This window comes from Ornithorhynchus anatinus, chromosome 5 (genome assembly GCF_004115215.2).
Source record: "Ornithorhynchus anatinus isolate Pmale09 chromosome 5, mOrnAna1.pri.v4, whole genome shotgun sequence".
Classification (NCBI taxonomy): domain Eukaryota; kingdom Metazoa; phylum Chordata; class Mammalia; order Monotremata; family Ornithorhynchidae; genus Ornithorhynchus; species Ornithorhynchus anatinus.
In genome coordinates, this window is record NC_041732.1 from 109,600,704 (window position 1) to 109,612,286 (window position 11,583).

The 11,583-nt window shown below is 47.3% G+C and overlaps 1 long non-coding RNA gene across 1 annotated transcript; it reads left to right on the top strand.

Moving 5' to 3' along the window:
* The first annotated feature begins 7,838 nt into the window (after positions 1–7,838).
* On the top strand, positions 7,839–11,583 carry LOC103166689. Its single transcript, XR_003759757.2, has 2 exons — positions 7,839–7,935; positions 11,406–11,583. It is a non-coding gene; the product is annotated as an uncharacterized LOC103166689 (long non-coding RNA).

Below are 11,583 nucleotides of genomic sequence, written 5' to 3' on the forward strand. Positions count from 1 at the left end.
TTCTTATGCTCCTCCTCCCCTCCCCATTGCCCCAACCTGCTCCCTTTTCTCTACCTCCTCCCCCAGCCCCACAGAACTTGTGTATATATGTACATATTTTAATTATAATTCTACTTATTTTTATTAATAATGTGTAAATATCTATAATTCTATTTATTTATAATATGCTACTGATGCCTGTTTACTTGTTTTGACGTCTCACTCCCCACTTTTAGACTGTGAGCCGGTTGTTGGCAGGGATTGTCTCTATCTGTTGCTGAATTGTACTTTCCAAGCGCTTAGTACAGTGCTCTACACACAGTAAGTGCTCAATAAATACGATTGAATGAATGAATGCAGATGCATCCTATCTTTAATTTAACTGACTGAATGAATGAATGCCCTAGAGGCCTTTAAATAAGAGGGAGGGCAGGTAATGAGTCCCTATTTTATCAATGAGGAAACTGAGTCACAAAGAAATTAAGTGACTTGCCCAGGGCCACATAGCAAGCAAGTGGCATAGGCAGGATTAAAACCTATGTTCTCTGACTCTCAGGCTTCTTCTCTTTCCACTGTCCCAGATGTACAAGTGGGCAGTATCTGCCCCAGCCAAATTTAATGGGTTCTACTCTATCTTAATCCTCCACTCAGCTGCCTCTGACACTGTGAACCACTAGCTTTTTCTGAAAACACTGTCAAACCTTCGTTTTCTCCTGGTTTTCCTTTTACCTCTGGTCATTTGGTCTGGATTGTAGTGGAAGAGGAAGGAGGATTGGCAAGAGTGAGAGCGGAGACTGAGTGCCTTAAAGCTGATGGCAAGGAGTTTCTGTTTGATGTAGAGGTGGATGGGCAACCACCGGAGGTTCTTGAGGATGGAGGCGGGTTGAGCAGAATGACTTTTTAGAAAAATTATTTTATGTTTGTCTCCTAGTTAGACAAAGATCTGTATTTTAACTCTATTTTACTTCCCCACGTATTTTGTACACCTCTCTTCACAAAATAAGTGCTCAATAATTACTCTTTGACTGCCTGGTTGTTCATTCATTCATTCAATAGTATTTATTGAGCGCTTACTATGTGCAGAGCACTGTACTAAGCGCTTGGGATGAACAAGTCGGCAACAGATAGAGACAGTCCCTGCCGTTTGACGGGCTTACAGTCTAATTGGGGGAGACGGACAGACAAGAACAATGGCACTAAACAGCGTCAAGGGGAAGAACATCTCGTAAAAACAATGGCAACTAAATAGAATCAAGGCGATGTACAATTCATTAACAAAATAAATAGGGTAACGAAAATATATACAGTTGAGCGGACGAGTACAGTGCTGTGGGGATGGGAAGGGAGAGGTGGAGGAGCAGAGGGAAAAGGGGAAAATGAGGGTTTAGCTGCGGAGAGGTAAAGCGGGGGTGGCAGAGGGAGTAGAGGGAGAAGAGGAGCTCAGTCTGGGAAGGCCTCTTGGAGGAGGTGAGTCTTAAGTAGGGTTTTGAAGAGGGGAAGAGAATCAGTTTGGCGGAGGTGAGGAGGGAGGGCGTTCCAGGACCGCGGGAGGACGTGGCCCAGGGGTCGACAGCGGGATAGGCGAGACCGAGGGACGGTGAGGAGGTGGGCGGCGGAGGAGTGGAGCGTGCGGGGTGGGTGGTAGAAAGAGAGAAGGGAGGAGAGGTAGGAAGGGGCAAGGTGATGTAGAGCCTCGAAGCCTAGAGTGAGGAGTTTTTGTTTGGAGCGGAGGTCGATAGGCAACCACTGGAGTTGTTTAAGAAGGGGAGTGACATGCCCAGATCGTTTCTGTGGGAAGATGAGCCAGGCAGCGGAGTGAAGAATAGTCTGGAGCGGGGCGAGAGAGGAGGAAGGGAGGTCAGAGAGAAGGCTAACACAGTAGTCTAGCCGGGATATAACGAGAGCCTGTAGCAGTAAGGTAGCCATTTGGGTGGAGAGGAAAGGGCGGATCTTGTGTGATCACATCTCCTCCAAGAGGCCTTCCCTGATTAAGCCCTCTTTCACTGACCCCCTCTCCCTTCTTCATTGTTTATGCATGTGGATCTATACCCTTAGGGGCACTTGGTCTTTACACCACCCTCAGCTCCAGTGATTATGGACATTTCTATAATTTATTTATTTATATTAATGTCTGTCTCCCCCTCTAAACTACAAGCTCACTGTGCACAGAGAGCGTGTCTATCAACTCTGTTCTTATTGTACTCTCCCAAGTGCTTACTATAGTGCTTTGCACACAGTAAGTGCTCCACAAATACCACTGATTGATTGATTGACCTTGGAAAATCACTTACCATCTCTATGTTCTCCCATTATAAAAATTGGAATGACAACATAATAATAATAATTATGGCATTTGTTAAGTGCTTACTATGTGCCATTCACTGTACTAAGGGCTGGGTAGACACAAGTAAATCAGGTTGGATACAGTCCCTGTCCAACATGAGCCTCACAGTCTTAATCCCCATTTTACATCTGAAGGAATTGAGGCCCAGAGAAGTAAAGTGACTTGTCCAAGGTCACGCAGCAGACAAATGGTGAAGTTAGTATTAGAACCCACTACCTTCTGACTCCCAGGCCCGTGCTCTATCCACTACACCATGCTGCATCTCCGGGAGATGTCGGTCCTTCTAAAGGAGAGAGGCAGTTGCGTGGGACAATATCAGTAAAGTGCACTGGAGTGCTCAGTCCTATGCAAAATTAGGGAATTTTATTTATTGTAATATATTTCAGGAAAAGTGCTTGTTTTGTCTCTCACATGGGTCCTTAAAGAGATTATCTTTATATTTGAAAAGTCACCAGGCATTTCAATATGGAACTATTTTTTGTGTATCTTGCCCACTTTAAATTAGCCTAGGGATCTGTGTAGCTCTCCTTCAAAATGGCATAGTGCCAGACTTGGGCAAGGAAACCCAACTCAGCTAAATTTTCACTTATCTGTGGAATCGGCACTAGAAAAGCTTCAGGAAGGATTTCGCTGCAAGATTATGCTGAATTTGATTGATGCACCAGGAGGTCTTCGATAATGGTCACCATTAGGAGATTTAGGAGGATTAACCGGGGAAACAGGAGTCCAGATTCTCCTCCCAAACCTGCCTGATTGCCAGCGGGGAAGCCGGGAGCCACAGGGGTGGAGCCCTATAAGAAGAAGTGGGCAGGACAGGGAGGAGTGCAGGGTGCAGGGCTCTGCAGAATCGAAGTGCAACAGGAAAGCTCAGGCTGAGACTCAGGCCCAAGCCAAGGCTGAGGCTCAGGCTGAGGCTCAGACCCCTTCCTGCCCCACATCAGGGGCTCATTCGGAGCTTGAGACTGCGAGGCATCCTTAAAGGTGAGTTGGGGCTGATCGTGTGGGCAACGGGCAGCGGTGGGGTCCGTTACTGACCACAGGCTTTTCTCCTGGTCCAGAGGCTTGGACTACGTGGACCCTCGGAAACATGCTGACAGCAGCTGAAGCTGGGCCAGGGCAGGGATGGAGTTGGGATGGGGGCTAGGGGTTGGGCCCAGGGCCAGGGTCACAGCTAGAGCTGGGGCAGGGGCTGGGGCTGGGCTAGGGTAAAGATGACGGAGGCAGAACTGGGGCCGGTGTGGGGCTGGGGCCTGGCCTGGGACCGGGCTTGGGCAAGGATGGAGGTAGAGCTGGGGTTAGGGGGTGGGGCTGGGGCAGGAGATAGGCTGGGCCCAGGGTCAGAGCTAAAACTGGGAAAGGATGTGGGGCAGCGGCCTGGGATGGGGCAGTGCTACAGCAAGGATCTAGAGCAAGAATGGAGGCAGAACTGGGGTTGGCGGTAGGGCTGGGGCTGGGTCAGGGCTAGGGCAAGGATGGAGGCAGAGTTGGGTGGTGGGGAGGGGAGAGGGGGTGCTACGGTGCTGACTCACCTCATCCCCGGGGCAAGTCCAGCTCCTCCCACTTGAATCAATCAATCAATCAATCATATTCATTGAGCAGGGTGGCTCAGTGGAAAGAACCCGGGCTTGGGAATCAAAGGTCATGGGTTCAAATCCCAGAATTGCCACTTGTCAGCTGTATGACTCTGGGCAAGTCACTTAACTTCTCTGTGCCTCAGTTCCCTCATCTGAAAAATAAGGGATTAAGACTGTGCGCCCCACATGGGACAACCTGATTACCCTATATCTACCCCAGCGTTTAGAACAGTACTCTGCACATAGTAAGCGCTTAACAAATACCAACATTATTATTGAGAAGCAGCGTGGCTCAGTGGAAAGAGCACGGGTTTGGGAGTCAGAGGTCATGGGTTCGAATGCCGACTCTGCCACTTGTCAGCTGTGTGACTGTGGGCAAGTCACTTAACTTCTCGGTGCCTCAGTTACCTCATCTGTAAAATGGGGATTAAGACTGTGAGCCTCATGTGGGACAACCTGATGACCCTGTATCTACCCCAGTGCTTAGAACACTGTTCTGCACATAGTAAGCTCTTAACAAATACCAACATTGTTATTATTATTATTTCCTACTGTGTGCAGAACAACATACTAAGTGCTTGGGAGAGTACCATAGAGTTAATAGATAAGATCCTCGCCCTCAAGGAATTTACATTCTAGAGAGGAGACAGACATTGAAATAAATTACAGGAAATAACAGAGCTTAAAAACACGTACACAAGTGCAAGCAGGTGTGGGAACTGACCAGGCCAGATGGTGCTGGGCGAGAAGACGGTGCCTTCCCAGAACCCCATAATAGGGCTCCCCACTCCACTGCAGCCCTCACACATACACAGACAACCCCTTCCTCTGGTCCCACATGCCCTGGGTCCAGACCAATGTGCATCATCGAGGGAACGTTCCTCATCCTGCCATCACCTTTTTCTTACCAACGGACGAGGTGAAATCCCCCACCTGGCAGAGTGGAATGTGTCCCCGTACCCATCCTCCCCGGGAGTATTAGTGCATGGTGTTTACCGTCTCTTATTTTCCAGAATGAAGCTGCACCCAGGCTTCCTAACTGGTTTCATTCTGCTCGTCGTCTTTGCGGACACGGGCTCCGGCCAACACTGGTCCCATGGCTTGCGCCCTGGGGGAAAGAGGGACTTGGAGGGTTTGGGCAGCTCTTTCCCAGAGGTAATCTCGGCTTCACACTCTTTCTTCTTTTGCCTTGGGGGTGCCAGAGGGAGCGGGGAACATGGATTTAGCTCCTTCTGTGGTACCTGTCCAAGCGCTTAGTTCAGGGCTTTGCACTCAGTGAGCATAAATGGAGCGATTCCAGTGACTGATGAATGGATTAAATGCATACTGCAGACAGCTGAAGAATTTGAAGAGAGACTCATTCCCATGCAGAGGAAAGGTCTTTAACAAAAAACAAAGTATATCTCTCTACTAGAGGGAGAGCAGCAGAAACTAAAGTTTGGGTAGATTGAAGACTGAGCAGTTTTAAACCTGGAGGGTCTCTGCTGTATATGACAGACTGAGATAAGCAACTAGGATCCCTGACAAACAAGATTGCTCTCTCTCTCTCTCTCTCTCTCTCTTTCTCTCTATCTTATTTGCTATTGTTCTCCAAGCATGTCCAGAGACATTACAGTCATGATCTCATTTCCTCTTACAGCATCCAGAAGGTGGGAGGAGGGTGGGCATGAGAGGGAGGGTTGCAGGCCAAAGGACAGATTTTGGCTTGAAATTTACAAGGGGTCACAAACAACTAGGGGTGGGGGAGGCTGGAAATTAATTGAGTCTCAGATCTTTGAACAATGGATAGACAAAACCTCCTCAAGAACAATTGTTCTGAAAAATCTATGTGCAGAGCGCTGTACTAAGTGCTTGGGAGAGTACAACAGAATTAACAGACACTTTCCCTGCCCATTAGGAGCTTACAATCTAGAGGGGGAGACAGACATTACTATGAATAAATAATTGTAAATAAATCCTGTGGGGTTGGGAGTGGGTGTGGGGTGAGTATCAAGTGTCCAAAGGTCATAGATTGAAATGCAAAGACCTCACAGAAGGCAGAGCAAGCAGGGGAAAAGAGAGGCTAAGTGGGGAAGGCCTCGATTGTACCTGTATGTGGTATGTTTATTTCAATCGATTGATGATATTCTTGAGTGCTTACTGTGTTCAGAGCATTGTACTGTTTGGGAAAGTACAAATCAGTAGAGTTGTTAAACATGACTTTGCTCACAGGGAGCTTACAGGGGCAAATGGATATTACAGGAAATAAGGGGAACTGGTAGAGTATAAGGATATGGACATAAGTGCTGTGGGACTGGGGTGAGTAACAAAGTGCTTATGGGGTACACAACTGAGTGCACAGATGACACAGAGGGAAAGGCAGGAAGGGGAAATGAGGACTTAATTAAAGAAGGCGCTTGGAGGTGCTGTGATTTTCGGAGGGCTTGAAGGTGAAGAGAGCGGTGGACTGTCGGATATGAAGAGGAAGGGAGTTCCAGGCCAGTGGGAGGATGTGGGCCAGGGGTTGGGGTGGGATAGATGGAGATCGAGGTACACAGAGTAGGTTGGGGAGCAGTGCTGCCTAGTGGAAAGAGCCCTGGCCCAGGAGTCAGAAGGACTTGGGTTCTAATTCTGGCTCCACCTTTTGCTGCTGTGTATCCTTGGGCAAGTCATTTCACTTTTCTGTGCCTCAGGGACTCTGTCCAACCTGATTATCTTGCATCTACCCCAGCCCTTAGTTCAGTGAGTGGAAAATAGTGCTCGACAAGTACTATTACTATTATTATCTTGTATCTACTCCAGCACTTAGCAAAATGCTAGGCACATAGTGAAGGCTTAACAAATACCATAATTATTATTACTAGTTGTAGTAGTAGGTTGACTTTAGAGGAGCAGAGTGTGCAGATCCTTGTACTCCATTGCTTCCCCTACTTGTATTTCATTTTAATGCCTCTCTCCCCAGCTAAATGGTAAGCTCTTTGAGTGCAGAGATCATGTTTACTTATCCTAGACTGTAAATTCACTTTTTTATGGTATTTGTTAAACAATTATTAATGGTATTTATTGAGCACTTACTACATGCAGAACACTACTAAGTGCTGAGGTAAATCAATCAGTAGTATTTGTTGAGCACTTACTATGTGCCAAGCACTGTACTAAGCACTTGGAAGAGGAAAATACAACAGAATTAGCAGATACTTTACCCCCCATAATGAGTTTACAGACTAGAGGGGAGACAGACATTAATATAAATAAATTATAATATATACTTTAAATGTATGTCCTTAAGTCCTGTGGGGTAGAGGGTGGGTTGAATACCAAATCCCCAAAGATCACAGATCCAGGTGTTAGATGACGCAGAAGGGAAAGCAAGCCGGGGAAAAGAAGACTTAATCAGGGAACGCCTCTTGGAAGAAATGTGACCGTAATAATGCTTTGAAGGTAGGGATGGTTTGGAGTATATGGGGGGGGGGGGGGCGGTATAAGTTTATCAGTTGGACACAGACCTTATCCCACAAAGCGTTCACTAGTCTAAGGGGGTTGGAGAAGAGGTACTTAATCCCCATTTTACAGATGAAGAAACTGAGGCCCAGAGAAGTTAAGTGACTTGCCCGAGGTCACTGAGCAAGTAATTGGCAGAACCAGGATTAAAATCCAGGTCTTCTGACTCCCAAGCCCGTGATTTTTCCACTAGGTCATCCTGCTGTCTGTGGTCAGAGAATGTGTCTCCTAAGTCTGTTGCATTGTACTCTCCCAAGGACTTAATACAGTGCTCTGCTCTTAGGGAGTGCTCAATTTATATCATATATTGATTGATTATTCTATTGTACACTCCCAAGCCTGGGGACAGTGCTCTGCACAGAGAAACCACTCAATCAAGCCCATTAACTGATTGATTGATTGATTGCCTGATGGAGTGGCCAGGCTCCCTCCTTGCCACGATGATGTTGTTTGTCCCCACAGATGGCCAACAGGATGGATAATCCGGCAGAGATGCGAAACTTGATGTGCGCTATGCCTCAGCCTCAGCAACCCCTCAGCAATTTAAAAGCAGCCCTGGTGAGTCAAGATTTTTGTCTTTGTCTTATTCCGTCGAGTCACCTCCGACCCATAGAGACGCCATGGACACATTTCTCTGAGAAGCAGAGTCACTGAGCAGCAGTGTGGCTCAGTGGAAAGAGCACAGGCTTAGGAGTCAGAGGTCAGGGGTTCTAATTCCGGCTCTGCCACTTGTCAGCTGTGTGACTTTGGGAAAGTTACTTAACTTCTCTGTGCCTCAGTTCCTCTGATTACCTTCTATCTCCCCCAGCACTTAGAACAGTGCTTAGCACATAGTAAGCATTTAACAAATACCATTATTGAGAAGCAGTGTGGCTTGGTGGAAAGAGCCCAGGCTTGGGAGTCAGAGGTCATGGGTTCTAATTCCGGCTCTGCCACGTGTCAGCTGTGTCACTTTGGGCAAGTCACCTAACTGCTCTGAGCCTCCGTGACCTCATATGTAAAATGGGGATTAAGACTGTGAACCCCACGTGGGACTACGTGAGCACCTTGTATCCTCCCCAGCGCTTAGAACAGTGCTTTGTACATAGTAAGTGCTTAACAAATGCCATCATTATTATTTTCTCTCCCAGAACACCCCACCTCCATCTGCAATTGTTCTGGTAAAAATACGGATGGGGGTTTACCATTGCCTCCCTCTGCGCAGTAAGCTTCGGTCTCCACTCTCGACTCTCTCCCATGCCGCTGCTGCCCAGCACAGGGGAGTTTTGACTTGTAGTAGATTGCCTTCCACTTGCTAGCCGCTGCCCAAGCTAGAAATGGAATGGGTACAACAATTATGGTATTTAGTAAGTGCTTTCTATGTGCCAAGCCCGGTTCTTAGCACTGGTGTAGATACAAGGTAATCAGGTTGTCCCACTTGGGGCTCCCACTCTTAATCCCCCTTTTACAGATGAGGTAACTGAGGCACAGAGAAGTTAAGTGGCTTGCCCAAGGCCGCACAGCAGACAAGTGGAGGATTCGGGATTAGAACCCATGTCCTCTGACTTCCAAGCCCGGGCTCTTTCCATTAAGCCATGCTGCTTCTCACGCCTCTGCTTGACTCTCCCTCCTGTAGTCGAGACTGGTAGAGTCCTGGAAACTCTCCAGGTGTGACCCTGAGAGGGGGGTCGAGTTTTACACAGCAAAAAGTCAGCCCTTTGAATGCACCTCCGCCCCTCCCTCCACTCGTGGCTTCGGGGTTGGCAGGGAGCTCTGGCCGGGAAGACATTAGTCAATCAGGAGTTCATTTGCTTTTCCCCCAGAAGGAAACAGACTGTTCCTCTGGTACTGGGGCCTGGCCCCCGACTGTGGTAGGTTTGCAGCCCCACTCACTAGCCTCCACTGCTGCTCTCACCCCTTGGAAGCAGTATCTAGTTTTCCCACTGAGCTTTGCGGTTTGCCAACCTGGACTACTTGCGGTCCGGCTTTTGGAGCAGCCCTTGCTGATCTTCTCTAGCTGGCAAGAGCCCACCTACGCTTCCCTAAGAATGAGGAGACGGATCGGATGCTGCCTGTGGGGAGGAGGGAGAGGCTGCAGTTGGCTACCAGTGTTCTGCACACAGGAGGTTTGGGGAAGGCCAGCCTCTGTATAGTCAGCTGTCAGTCAATTGTATTTATTGAGTGCTCACTGTGTGCAGAGAACTGTACTAAGCACTTGGGGGAGTAAAATATAACAAATTCATAGACACATTCCCTGCCTATGATGAGCTTACAGTCTAGAGGGGAAGTGCATCAATAATCCTAAATCTGCATTTTAGCCAATAGCTTCAAATGTCTCCTTCCTCAAGGGATCGATTAAAATAGTTGAGAGCAAGGGTCTGAGCTGGTGATTGAGTTTTTTTCTGAGAGGATAGGCTCCCAATTATCCCAAAGTGGCTGAGGGGAGGAAACAGAAGCAAAAAGCAGCATGGCCTGGTGGATAAAACAAGGGCTGGGAGTCAGAAGGACCTGGGTACTAACCCCGGCTCTGCCACTCATCAGCTGGGTGACCTTGGTCAAGGCACTTCACTTCCCTGTGCCTCAGTTATCTCATCGGGAAAATAGGGATTCAGACTGTGAGCCTCATGTGGGACATGGTCTATATCCAACCTGCTCATCTTGTATCTATCCCAGTGCTTAGTACATTGCCTGGCAATTAGTAAGTGCTTAATAAACATCAAAAAAAAAAAAAGCAAAGGGCCTGGACAATCTATAAACAGTTCAATTTAAACATTGCCCCATCTTCCCCCTTTCCAACCTAATGTAAATTGCCTTAACATGAACATGCTACCGAAGGTGGGAATTACAAGTCACTCAATGGCTAGTTCAATCACTAGCAGTGATTAGAGTCTGGGCTTTGGAGTCAGAGGACGTGGGTTCTAATCCTGGCTCCACCACTTGTCTGCTGTGTGACCTTGGGCAAGTCACTTCACTTCTCTGTGCCTCAATTCCCTCATCTGTGAAATGGGGATGAAGACTGTGAGACCCACGTGGGACAACCTATCTTGTACCTACCCCAGAGCTTAGAACAATGCTTGGCACATAGTAAGTGCTTAATACCATTATTATTATTAAACCAAAGACTAGACTGACACCATTCATTCAATCGTATTTATTGAGCACTTTCTGTGTGTAGAGCATTGTACTAAGTGCTTGGGAGAGCACAATACAACAATAAACAGACACATTCCCTGCCTGCAATGTGTTTACAGTCTAGACGTGGGGAGACAGACATTAATATGAATTACAGATATACACATAAATGCTGTGGGACTGAGGGGGGGGGATGTTCATCCTGGTCTCTGGTTTGCGGTTGAACTAGCCATTGAGTGACTTGAATTACCAGGATGGTACCTCAGGGGGACAGGTTAAGGGAAGGGAGAAATGGGAGGTGAGGGGGAATCAATCATTCGCATTTATTAGTACTTACTCTATACAGGGCACTGAACTATGCGCTTGAGAGAGGATAGACAACAATATAACACACACATTCCTTGCTCACAACAAGCTAACAAACTAGAGGGGGAGACAGACATTAATATAAATAAAATCACAGATATGTACATAAGAGTTGTGGGGCTGGGAGGGGGGAGATCAAAGGAAGCAAGTCAGGGTGACACAGAGGGGAGTGGGAAAAGAGGAAATGAGGGCTTATTCAGGGAAGGCCTCTTGGAGGAGATGTACCTTTGATAAGGCTTTTGGGAGTGGGGGGTGGGAAAGAAATTGTCTGTAAGATATGAAAATGGAGGGCTTTCCAGGCCAGAGGCAAGATGTGGATGAGAGAGAGGTCAGTGGGGAGATAGATGAGAAGGAGATACAGTGAGTAGGGTGGCATTAGAGGAGTGAAGTGTGCAGGCTGGGTTGCAATAGGAGAGTAGCGAGGTGAGGTAGGAGGAGGCAAGGGAAAATGGGGGGGCAGCAAGCTGTCAGAAAATCCACATATTTGCACTGATAGTCATTCTTTGTGAATATGTACATTATATGTGTCTTTAATGATCTATGATTTCTAGGTAAGCTTGATGGAAAGGGAAGTTGGGAGAAAGAAGATTTAAAGCCCATGGAATTTACAGGAATGCCATCAATAATCTGATCCAGAATTACCAAATATGGAACTCTGTGTGTGTGATGTCAAATTGTGTTGCAGTACACTGAGAAATTTAAAAATAAACGGTACATTTCTAAGTTGAA